General features: G+C 37.6%; 1 pseudogene; it reads right to left on the reverse strand.

Moving 5' to 3' along the window:
• Positions 1–555: 555 nt before the first annotated feature.
• On the reverse strand, positions 556–914 carry LOC123793517 (nuclear transport factor 2 pseudogene; annotated as a pseudogene).
• Positions 915–11,549: the final 10,635 nt, after the last annotated feature.

Genomic DNA, 11,549 nt, shown 5'->3' on the forward strand with positions numbered 1-11,549 from the left:
TACACTGTGGAATTGTTTGCCATTTCCAGGGCCATCTAATTATATGTTCCCTTGTAGATGCATCTTTTGGCAAGGACAATAAAAGGTTATCTTTTGTCCCTGTTTGTGGTAAAGCATGTTCTTCCTGCATGTTGTCTACTTGTATTCTAAGGGTGACATCAGAGAACTGACTGAATAGAGAGTAGGCACTTAGAAGATTGAAATGTATGCATTCATTTAATGTCCTCATAGCTGTAGACAGGCAGCATGTCCAAAAGGCCAGTGAATGGGTTTCCTGTCACAGGTTTTTTTTTTTTCATTTAAATGTTTTATTTAAATTCTTTTGCATTACTTAAGTCTTTCCAAGGCACGCACTAGTACAACACAATCTTCTCTCATATGCAACTAGTCTAGCATCCAAACAGCATGCATAATACCTCGGTAGCAGCAGCACACTGTGCCCGCTCCCACCGCAGCCCTGCTCATTTGTGTATATTTGGAGCATCTGGAGGAGTGTGAATAGTATTGGGAAGAGGAGAGAGGAGGAAAGAGCCTGAGTTGCTAGCTGGGAGGAGGTCAGCCAAAGTTGTGCAGGACAAGCCTGAACATGTCACCGGTGCAAACCCAAGCATTATTGGTGTTCTTTAATAGGAACATCTAATGGAACCCCATGATGGGGTTTTCAACAGCTTTGAGCTGGCCCACAATCATGCTGATGATGCAGCTATCTGGCATGGGATGATGGTCCCGCACTGTGATGCTGTGCTGGGTTTTCTGGAATGGAAGACTGGACTGCTGTCCTTCCTCCTTAACGCTGATGTGTCAATATAAATTGAGCTTAGTTGGGTTCTGTCGTTATCAAATAACTGGTAGTAATGTTGAATAAGGCTGGATCCAATCTTCTTCCAGGTTGGCTTTCTCCCACCCTGGAGCATCACTGGGCCTTGTTGAGACCTGAGGGGCTGACACTATGTCTTTCTTATCTTTTAAATTCCCTGCTTCTGGAACTCTGATTAGATATTACTTGATTGGATCTTCTATATCTTCCACATTGCTTGGATTTCTCTTTCATATCTTCTATTTCTTTAATGCTCTATGTTGCAATCCAGCTAAGTTCCTCAGATTATATTCTATTTCACTAACTCCTTTTATGTTTTTCTTTCCCTCAAGTTCTTTGTTCAAATGCCTGTATTTTTATTTCAATAATTTCTAATTATTTGTCATTTTTGCTATGGTGTCCTGATCTTGCCTTTATGATATCTATTCTTCCCTTCAACTCTTGATTATCTTAAAAATACTTACTTAAACTACTCTTTCAATTTTTCTATTATTTATATAGTTCACAATGTGTTACTTCTTATATTTATTTTATTTGCTTACTATCTCATGGTGGTTTGCTTCCTTTTGTGGTATGCAATTTTGACCATAACCTCACCTTCAGAGTAATTTTTTTTTAAGATTTATTTATTTGTTTGATGGAGAGAGAGAGAGAGCACAAGCAGGGGGAGCAGCAGAAGGAGTGGGAGAAGCTGACTCCCTGCTGAGCAGGGAGCCAGAACATGGGGCTCCATCCCAAGACTCCTCATAACCTGAGCCGGAGGCAGACACAACAGACTGAGCCACCCAGGTGCCCCAGAGAGTAATTGTTTCTTAAGGGATTCTTCTATGCCATGGATTGTGCAGATTTACTTTAAGCAGTTTCATATTTACTTCTGTTGAACGTCTATGGGTCTCAGTGTTTTCAAGGTTACTTTTACAATAACTTATTGGATTGAAATTTTCACTATCCTTGTACAGTGTGAATTGTATTTTTTTTTCTGCATCTAACACTGGCTTAGGGTTCTGATTCCTTGAAGATGACTCTTTTTCATAGCACTTTCAAGATGGCCAACTTTCTTACTAAGTCTCTAGGCCAATGGAGATATTTTAATGCCATTTGATAATATGTAATCTCATTATGTATTTTTTAAATTTTTTAAATTAATACTTTTATTCCCAAATAGAGGGTCAGCTCCATGAGTGTAAAGAATGTTGCCTACTTTTGTTCATCATTATATCTCCAGTTCGAGCACTATATTTTATACATGGATTGTGCTAAATAAATATTTGTTGAGTAAATGAAGTGAGCAAAAATCAATGAAATCACCACAATAGGGCAGCAATTCTGACAGGTAAAGTAGTAAGTGGAGGTTTATAAAGTGGGGTGTGGAAGTTTAGAAAGGGATGAAGAGGAAAAGTAATTGTGAACTTGGATGAGTAAAGGATCAGGAAAATAAATCACAATATATAAGCTTTTGTCTCTCAGTTGAAGAGCTTGTAGTTTCCTTCACTCTTTATCATTTATTACCTAAATCAAGATGAAATATTCTGTGTGAATAAAAACAGCCAGCCTTCAAAATATATATATTACACCTCTTTTACTCTTTAGGAGATAATTCTTGAAATGTGATTTGCATCAGTTTTCAATGAGGTGTAGCTCCTAACTCATTCAAAATCTACATTCAGTGAAGCAGAGTGTTCCTCAGAATTGGAAAAAGCATTCCTTGGTTCTTTTGGTTAAATATCACTTTTTCCCTCTCTTACTTGTTATTTCCCAGAATGAGATGGATTCAATACAGTCTTATGTCATTCATTTGTATTAACCAAACTATTAATTAAAAATCTCAAATATATTTAACATTACTAAAATAATTCAGCTTTGTTTTTCTTGCATAATTTATTCATTTTCCTTTTTTTGGTTTCAGAATCTTATTTTCCATTTTTTTTCAGTCTTAGGTCTTATGTTTTATATTTGTTTTAAAATAGTGAGATTTAATTTTCCCCTGTCCTGGTGTACTGAATTTTTCTTATAGTTTTCTTGAGTACATTTTTTAAACCTAAAGCAATTGATGTGAATTTAAGTGTAAATTTATTAACATTAGATTACCATCATTAAAGCATAGGTGTATGTTTTCCTGATGTTTTAAGAACTATCCTACTTTCAAATGAAGTTTTATCTTTATGTGCTGCTTTCTAACAGCACTGAATTAGAGCAAGAGAATTTGTGTTCATTTTTTTGGCTCTTTGCTAACTAGATCTTTCAAACGCTCTTTTCCTTTGATTCAATGTTGTTAGTTTAAATGTAAATCTGTCTGTCTATCTCTATCTATCTATCTATCATCTATCTATATATCTACTGATCATTTTTATAAATTTATAAATATGTATGCATATTTATATAATAATAATGTCATATATATAAAGACATAGTTAATGGTTCTGCAAACATTCATGATTTGTGTAGAATTCTGAATCCATATTTCATTGAAATGCATAGAGGCTTTTGAGAGTTGGTTGTTAGGTTTAGTTTTTTTTTTTAATCTTGCCACTTACTTTCTGTGTGTTGTTGAGACAGAAGTTCCTTCATTGATTGCTTCTCATTTTCATTGCTGATGGCCCCCATCAGACAGACAGGCTCCAAGCTAATTAGCAGAGCTTTCTTCTTGACTGCTCATTTCCTTGAATTCTCTGCAGGAAGGAAACTTATGAACACTTTGTGAAATTCAACTATATACAGGATAATAATGTAATAGTAGTAAACATTCTATAGATATTTGAATAGATTTGAGACATTATACACCAATCTATACATACATAACTGATAAAGGGACACTCACCATAAAGGCAGTTGGGATAATACTCATGATGCCATTGAACAGAGTTAACAAAGACATTTCCATTCAACAAAATTCAGAAAATTATGTACTTTATAGGCTACTGAGCCAAAAACCTATTTGAACTGGTCCTATCTTATATTCTGGCTCTGTTATTAATAGCTAAATGTTTTAGGCCTAGGAAATTTCTCATCTGCACATTTAGGATAATAATAATAATAATGCACCATGGGGCATTTAAAGGTATTGTATGATAATGGAACACAAAAGAGCATTTAAGAGTATCACATGGAATTATGAAGTGAATGCAGACAAATTGCTTGGCATAGCAACTTGAATAAACAGTAAGTGCCTAAAAAGTATGAGCCATTATTTTCCTGTTGCTTCTGCTGCTGTGTGGTTATTGTTATTTTTATTGCATAGTTAATGAAAGTTGCCATATAAGAAATATAGAACATTTATGACATAGGTACAATGACTTTATTTCCTTACTCATTGTCTATTTTGATTGTCTTTATGAAGAAAAATAAAAATATTGGACAGTCCTTGGCGAAAGGCTCATTAGGTATAGAATTCAACGTTAACTCATTTTATATCCACCTTCAGGCTCAAAATCAGATAGTTAGGATTCAGTAGTCTTACAGACTGCTCATAAATTTGCAATTTACTCTGACCTGGAAGAAACAAACAATGCTGTGCTTTTAAATTTTAGATTTTAAAGTTATAGATTCACACTTTGATGTATTTTCCCAGATTTGCCATTTGATATGAAGAGACAACATAGTGGCTGTTTGGATCCTAATTTATTCCTACATCTGATTAACCAATTCTGAGTTCAGATGGTACTGATGATAGGGTCTTGAAAAGCTTTATCTGCTTAAGAATATTATGTCTTTCTCTATCTAATATTGTATTTAATTATCTGAACAATATTTCCAGGATTGAAATTCCACCAAAACAGTTTTTACTCAGTACAGGCCCAGGATAGCATGTTTGTTATGTTTTATTTCTTACTACCAAAGTTAGATTTTGAGTTTGTATTTAAAATACTTTTTAATTAGGGGTGCCTGGGTGGTTCAGTCACTTAAGCATCTGACTCTTGATTTCAGCTCAGGTCATGATCTTGGGGTTGTGAGATCGAGCCCTGTGTTGGGCTCCTTGCTCAGTGGGGAGTCTACTTGAGATTTTCTTCTGCTCCCTCTCCCTCTACCCCTTCCTCCACTTTTGCACACACACACACTCTCTCTCTCTCTCTCTCAAATAAATAAATAAATAAAATCATATATATATATATATATATATATATATATATATATATATATCCAGAAAGGAATGGTATTATGATTTGAGGAAATAGGTTTTTATTACTCCTTTTCAAAGAGCTCTTTTATTTATACAATATTATCAGTGCAAAACTTTCCTTTTTTAAGGATGTTTTTCTTCTCTTCAAGACATCTGTTTCATTATATTTTCACTCTTATATGCCATATGGAACAACAATACTAATTATATACAACCAGAGTCAATGATCAAAATCTTCTGAAATTAGATATTCAAGGTCTTTTATCCAGTACCTGCATATAGTTCTATATTTTCCCTTCAGCTTTGTAGAAATGGGGACCTTTTTTGGATGAAGTAGTTATCGGAAAGTCCCTAAATAACTTTCTATCATTATGTCTAAAGAAGCATTTTCTTAAAATGAGATAGCTTTATGAACCTACATAGTAAGGTGAAAAGCCCCCATAAATTCTGTACCATTAGTATAGACAGAAATTACAATACTTCAGTTACTGTCAGGAGGCAATCAGAAAACATGAATTAATCTCCCTGACAATCCTGTTATGGGGAGAGACAGTTTTCATTTGAAGTACTTGCTGACAAGGCTGAAACTTTATTAATACAAAACATGCCATTTAGCCTTAGGACCTACATTTTGGCAGCTGAACAAAATGCAAAAGAGTTTACAACTGCCTTTCATGGTTGTATTGAGGATATTTGTGTGATCTTTCAGTTATACAATACTGTATCTATTTCACTTGAGCTTTTCTGATTTATACAGCATATCACACAGGAAATTCATGATGAATCAGAAAAGAAGGTAGATAAGTCATCATGACATCAATTTATACCATTTGTGCTCTGCAGCATCTTTCATCTTGGTCATCCTTTCTCCAAGCCCAAGGCCAGGCTTACCTCTCTGCTAGTGCAGGTGATTCCCCTAGTTTCTCTATAAAATCTGGATAATGAACACATCTATTGATTTTGCCTCTGTTTTTCATATTCATTCTATTCCTCCAAAAGCCTTCTCCCTTATTTAGATTTAAAAATATGGGAAAGTGTTTTCTGAGACTGGCTTTCCAGAGTGAAAGGCACATGCTTCTTTATTTCAAGAACTGTTGAGAAATAACCAGGATCTCATTTTTCTGTATTATATAAAACAAGGCTCTCTTGAGACAGAGGCACCTTGTTTTATTTTTCCTTCATTTATTTTTTGCAATATTAAAATGGCAGAAGAATCCTTTTTTAGATAGAAAGTTGGAATGTTCCGCAAAGGAACTGACCAATGACACTTCATTCCCCTGCTCCTCAGTATACCATGGAGTTACCTATGGAAAGCAGCTCAACACAGAAACTCACTACGTAACTTGCTTATACCAATCAATGACCCCCACACTCCAGTGGAACTGCCCCTCCCAATCACACTTGCCTCAGTACTAGCATGGCATGCTCCCTCAACCAGAATACAGGTGCATACCCCTGTTCACATTGTGTCTCTCAATGCAGGTTTGCAGAGCCTTGGTTCCAGAAGCAGTGAATAATTTTCTCATTTCACAATCTGAGGAGGGCACACTTATTTAAAATGTGCCACACTCAGGCCAGGGACCAAACACTGTCCACGACAAATGAAGAGAGCCTTGGTAGGTGACTGACCTTAAGGATAAAACATCCAGGACAAAAAAGCAGAGCACATGTAGCATATACTGGAGACACTCCTGTAAGGGCCAGACCCTGGGGAAATAGGGGAAACTATGTGGCAGGACACAATAAGACTTTTTCATTATAAGGCCATCACACTCAAGAATAGGAGATGTAGCTGACATTCTAACACAGATAATCAAGCACAAAGACTTATACAAAATTAGAAGACAGAGAAATGTATCTCAAATGAAAGAATGGGACAAGTCCACGGCCAGAGACCTAAGCAAAACAGAAGTAAGTAACACGACTAATAAAGAATTTAAAGCAATCGTCATAAGGATACTTAACTGAACTTGAGAAAAGAATGGAACACATGAGTGAGACCTTGTTTTAAAGGATAGCATAACAGAGATAAAGAGCTGAATAAACAAAATAAGAAACATGCTTGATGGAATGAACAGTAGGCCGGAGGAAGCAGAGAAAAGTATTAATGACCTGGAAGACACAGTAATGAAAAGTTATCAAGTTGAACAAAAGAGCAGAAAAATAATGCAAAATGAGAATAAACTTACAGAATGCAGTGACTCTATCAAATGTGATAAATTTCATATAATAGAAGTCCCAGGAAAGGAAGAGAGAAAAGAGGGGAGAAAATTTATTTGAAGAACTAATAGCTGAAAACATCCCTCATCTGGGGAAGGAAAAAGATATCCAGATTCAGGAACCACAGAGAACTCCCATCAAAATCAACAAAAGCAGACCCAAGCCAAGGCATTGTAATTAAGTTGGAAAAATATGGGGATAAAGAAAAAAATTAAAAGCAGAAAGACATTTAAAAAAATAAAAAAACAGTAACTTACAAGAGAAAACTGATAAAGCCAGCAGGTGATTTTTCAGGAGAAACTTTCCAAGCCAGAAGGGAGTGTCATGATCTATTCAAATCCTGAATGGGAAAAATCTGCAGCCAAGAATACTCTAACCAGCAGGGCTATCATTCAGAAAAGAAAGAGAGATAAATAATTTATCAGGCAAACAAAACCTAACAGAGTTTATGACCACTAAACCTCCTTCTAGAGGAGGAGAAAAAATGGTGGAGGAGTAGGGGACCCCTTTTTCAGCTGGTCCCCTGCATCGAGCTGGATAATCACCAGACCATCCTGAACACCCACAAAATCAGCCTGAGACTCAGGAAGATACATCTGGATCTCTACAAACGAACATCTCCAGTGCTGAGTATTGAGGTTCGAAGTGGGGAGCTGTGAATCACGCACAGATATCAGAAGATAAACAAAAGGGGAGGGAGCCGACACTCTGGGGCACCTGGAAGTAGTGCCACTTGCACTGGGGAGCAGGCCAACACCCATGAAAAAGTGGACTGAGACCATGGGCCTCGGAACGTGCCTGCAACAGACTGAAAACCTGAGCTCCAGAGTGCTCACTGGAACCAGACTAAAACCGGGAGCTCGGGAGCCTGTGTGTCCAAACTGAAAACCAGAGATCTGGAGCACACACTCGAACTAGACTGAAACCAAGAGCTCGGAAGGAGCACATGCATGAACAGACTGAAAACCAGAGCTCTGGAGCACTCACTGGAACCAGACTGATACCAGGAGCTCAGGAGCGTGCATGGGAACCAGGGCAGCTGACAGTGTTAGAAGCACAAAGGACAGAGACATGCCGGCTCTGGAAGTGAGGGCTGGGACGGCGGCTGTGGGGCACACAACCCAGGATGCTGCAGGGTTTTTGGCAGCACTGACAGAAACAGAGTTAAAGTGGTCAAGAGAGCTCAGTGGAGAGCGCACTGCAATCTCTCTGTTCTGAGACAGAGGCTAGGATACGGCCACTGCTGCTCTGACTGTCAGAAGAGTTACAGAAGGGGCGCCTGGGTGGCGCAGTCGTTAAGCGTCTGCCTTTAGCTCAGGGCGTGATCCCGGCATTATGGGATCGAGCCCCACATCAGGCTCCTCTGCTGGGAGCCTGCTTCTTCCTCTCCCACTCCCCCTGCTGTGTTCTCTCTCTCCCTGGCTGTCTCTCTCTGTCAAATAAATAAATAAAATCTTTAAGAAAAATATTAAAAAAAAAAAAAGAAGAGTTACAGAAAACTGCCAGGGAAAGCTGCCAGAAAACAAAAGCCCAGAAATACCAGTTCCCATTGTGCCCATCCCCATCCCCCCTCATAGGAGCAGGACAACTCTACCCAAACAGGGTTGCCTGATTATCAGTGCAACAGGCCCCTCCCCCAGAAGGCAGCCTGAAAAATCAGGAAGCCCACATCACTAAGGTCCCTATAAAACAAGTGCACCCTGCCTGCGTCCTGGTCAATAATTTGGGCTCTGGGCATTCCCACAACCTCTCCTCAGAATGACGAGGAGGAGAAATCCTCCACCCAGCAAAGAAAACATAACGAGTCTGTGGCCTCTGACACAGAACTGATGGATATGAATATAACCAAATTGTCAGAAATGGAGTTCAGAGTAACAATGGTCAAGATGATATGTAGGCTGGAAAAAAATATTAACGAAAATATTAACAAGAATATAGAATCTCTAAGGGCAAAAATGAGAGCGAATCTGTCAGAAATTAAAAATGCTATGAATCAAATGCAGACTAAACTAGACACTCCGACAGCCAGGGTAAATAAGGCAGAAGAAAGAATTAGTGAATTGGAGGATGGGATGGTAGAAGAGAAAGTTAAAACAGAAACTTGGCTCAAAAAAACCAATCTCAAGAATATAGATTATGGGAGATTACTGACTCAATGAAACATTCCATTATCAGAATCATCAACATCAGTGAGGGGGTGGAGAAAGAGAGAGGTCTAGAAGAGATATTTGAACAAATTGTACCTGAGAATTTCCCTAATCTGGCAAAGGAAACTAGCATTCATGTCCAAGAGGCAGAGAGGACCTGTTCCAGGATCAATGAGAATAGACCTACAACATGTCACATCATATTTGCAATTTGCAAATATTAGATCCAAGGACATAGTATTGAAAGCGGCCAGGGGGAAGAAAATCCTTATGTACAGAGGGAACAATATCAGAATATGACAGACCTGTCTACAGAGAACTGAAAGACCAGGAAGCGTTGGCAGGGTATTTTCAAAGCTCTATCTGAGAAGAACATGCAGCCAAGGATCCTTTATCCAACAAGGCTGTCATTCAGAATTGTTGGGGAGATAAGGACCTTCAAAGATCGGCAGAAACTGAATGAATCCATAACCACCAAGCCAGCCCCAGAAGAGATATTAAGGGGGATTCTATAAAAGTAAAAAGGCCCCAAGAGTGATGCAGAACAGAAATTTACAATCTATAGAAACAAAGACTTCACAGGCAACATGACATCATTAAAATCATTTTTCATGCCAATGGACCTCAAAAGAAAGCAGGGGTAGCAATTCTCATATCAGACAGATTAGATTTTAAACTAAAGACTGTAGTTAGAGATGCAGAAGGACACTATATTATTCTTAAAGGATGTATCCAACAAGTGGATATGACAATTATAAATATCTATGCCCCCAACAGGGGAGCAGCTAGATACTCAAGCCAACTCTTAAGCAGAATAAAGAGACATATAGATGATAATAATACGTTAATAATAGGGGACCTCAGCACTCCACTCTCAGCAATAGACAGATCACCTAAGCAGAAAATCAACAAAGAAACAAAAGCTTTGAATGATGTACTGGACAAGATATAGATAGATATAGATATAGATATAGATGATATAGATATATAGATATAGATATAGATATAGATATAGATATATACAGAACACTACACCCCAAAACAACAGAATACTCATTCTTTTCGAATGCACACGGAACTTTCTCCCGAATAGACCATATCCTGGGTCACAAAACAGGTCTCAACTGAAACCAAAAGACTGAGATTATTCCCTGCATATTCTCAGACCATAATGCTTTGAAACTGGAACTCAATCACAAGGAAAAATTTGGAAGATATTCAAACTCTTGGAAACTAAGAACCATCCTGTTCAAGAATGATTGGGTAAACCAGGAAATTGAAAATCAGTTTAAACAATTAATGAAGAACAAGAAGAATGAAAACACGTCGGTCCAAAACCTATGGGACACTGCAAAGGCAGTCCTGAGGGGAAAATACATAGCCATCCAAACCTCACTCGAAAGAATAGAAAAATCTAAAATGCAGTTTTTATATTCTCACCTCAAGAAGCCAGAGCTTGAACAGAAGAACAGGCCTAATCCACGCATGAGAAAGCAGTTGATCAAGATTAGAACAGAGATCAGTGAATTAGAAACCAGGAGCACAGTAGCAGATCAACAGAACTAGAAGCTCGTTCTTTGAAAGAATAAACAGGATCAATAAGCCACTGGCTAAACTTATTCAGAAGAAAAGAGAAAGGACTGAAATTAGTAAAATTATGAATGAAAGGGGAGAGATCACAGCCAACACCAATGAAATAGGAAGAATCATTAGAAACTTTTATCAACAGCTTTATGACAATAAATTAAACAACCTGGAAGAAATGGATGGCTTCCTGTAAACCTGGAAATGACAAAGACCGAAACAAGAAGAAATTGATGTTATATGCAAGTAATGAATCATGGAACTTTACAACAAAAACTAGGGATGTACCATATGGTGACTAACATAATATAATAAAAAATATTATTAAAAAAAGGAAGAAATTGATTATTTAAACAGACCAATTAATTATGAAGAGATTGAAGCAGTGATCAAAAACATCCCCAAAACAAGAGTCCAGGGCCTAATGGATTCCCCGGGGAATTCTACCAAACATTCAAAGAAGAAATAATACCTATTCTCCTAAAGCTATTTTCAAAAAATAGAAACAGAAGGAAAACTACTAAACTCATTCTATGTGGCCAGTATTACCGTAATCCCAAAACCAGGCAAAGACCCCATCAAAAAGGAGAATTACATACCAATATCCCTGATGAATATGGATGCCAAATTCTCAACAAGATCCTAGCTAATAGGATCCAACAGG

Source organism: Ursus americanus, chromosome X, assembly GCF_024610735.1.
Source record: "Ursus americanus isolate L20-20 chromosome X, mUrsAme1.1.p, whole genome shotgun sequence".
NCBI lineage: Eukaryota > Metazoa > Chordata > Mammalia > Carnivora > Ursidae > Ursus > Ursus americanus.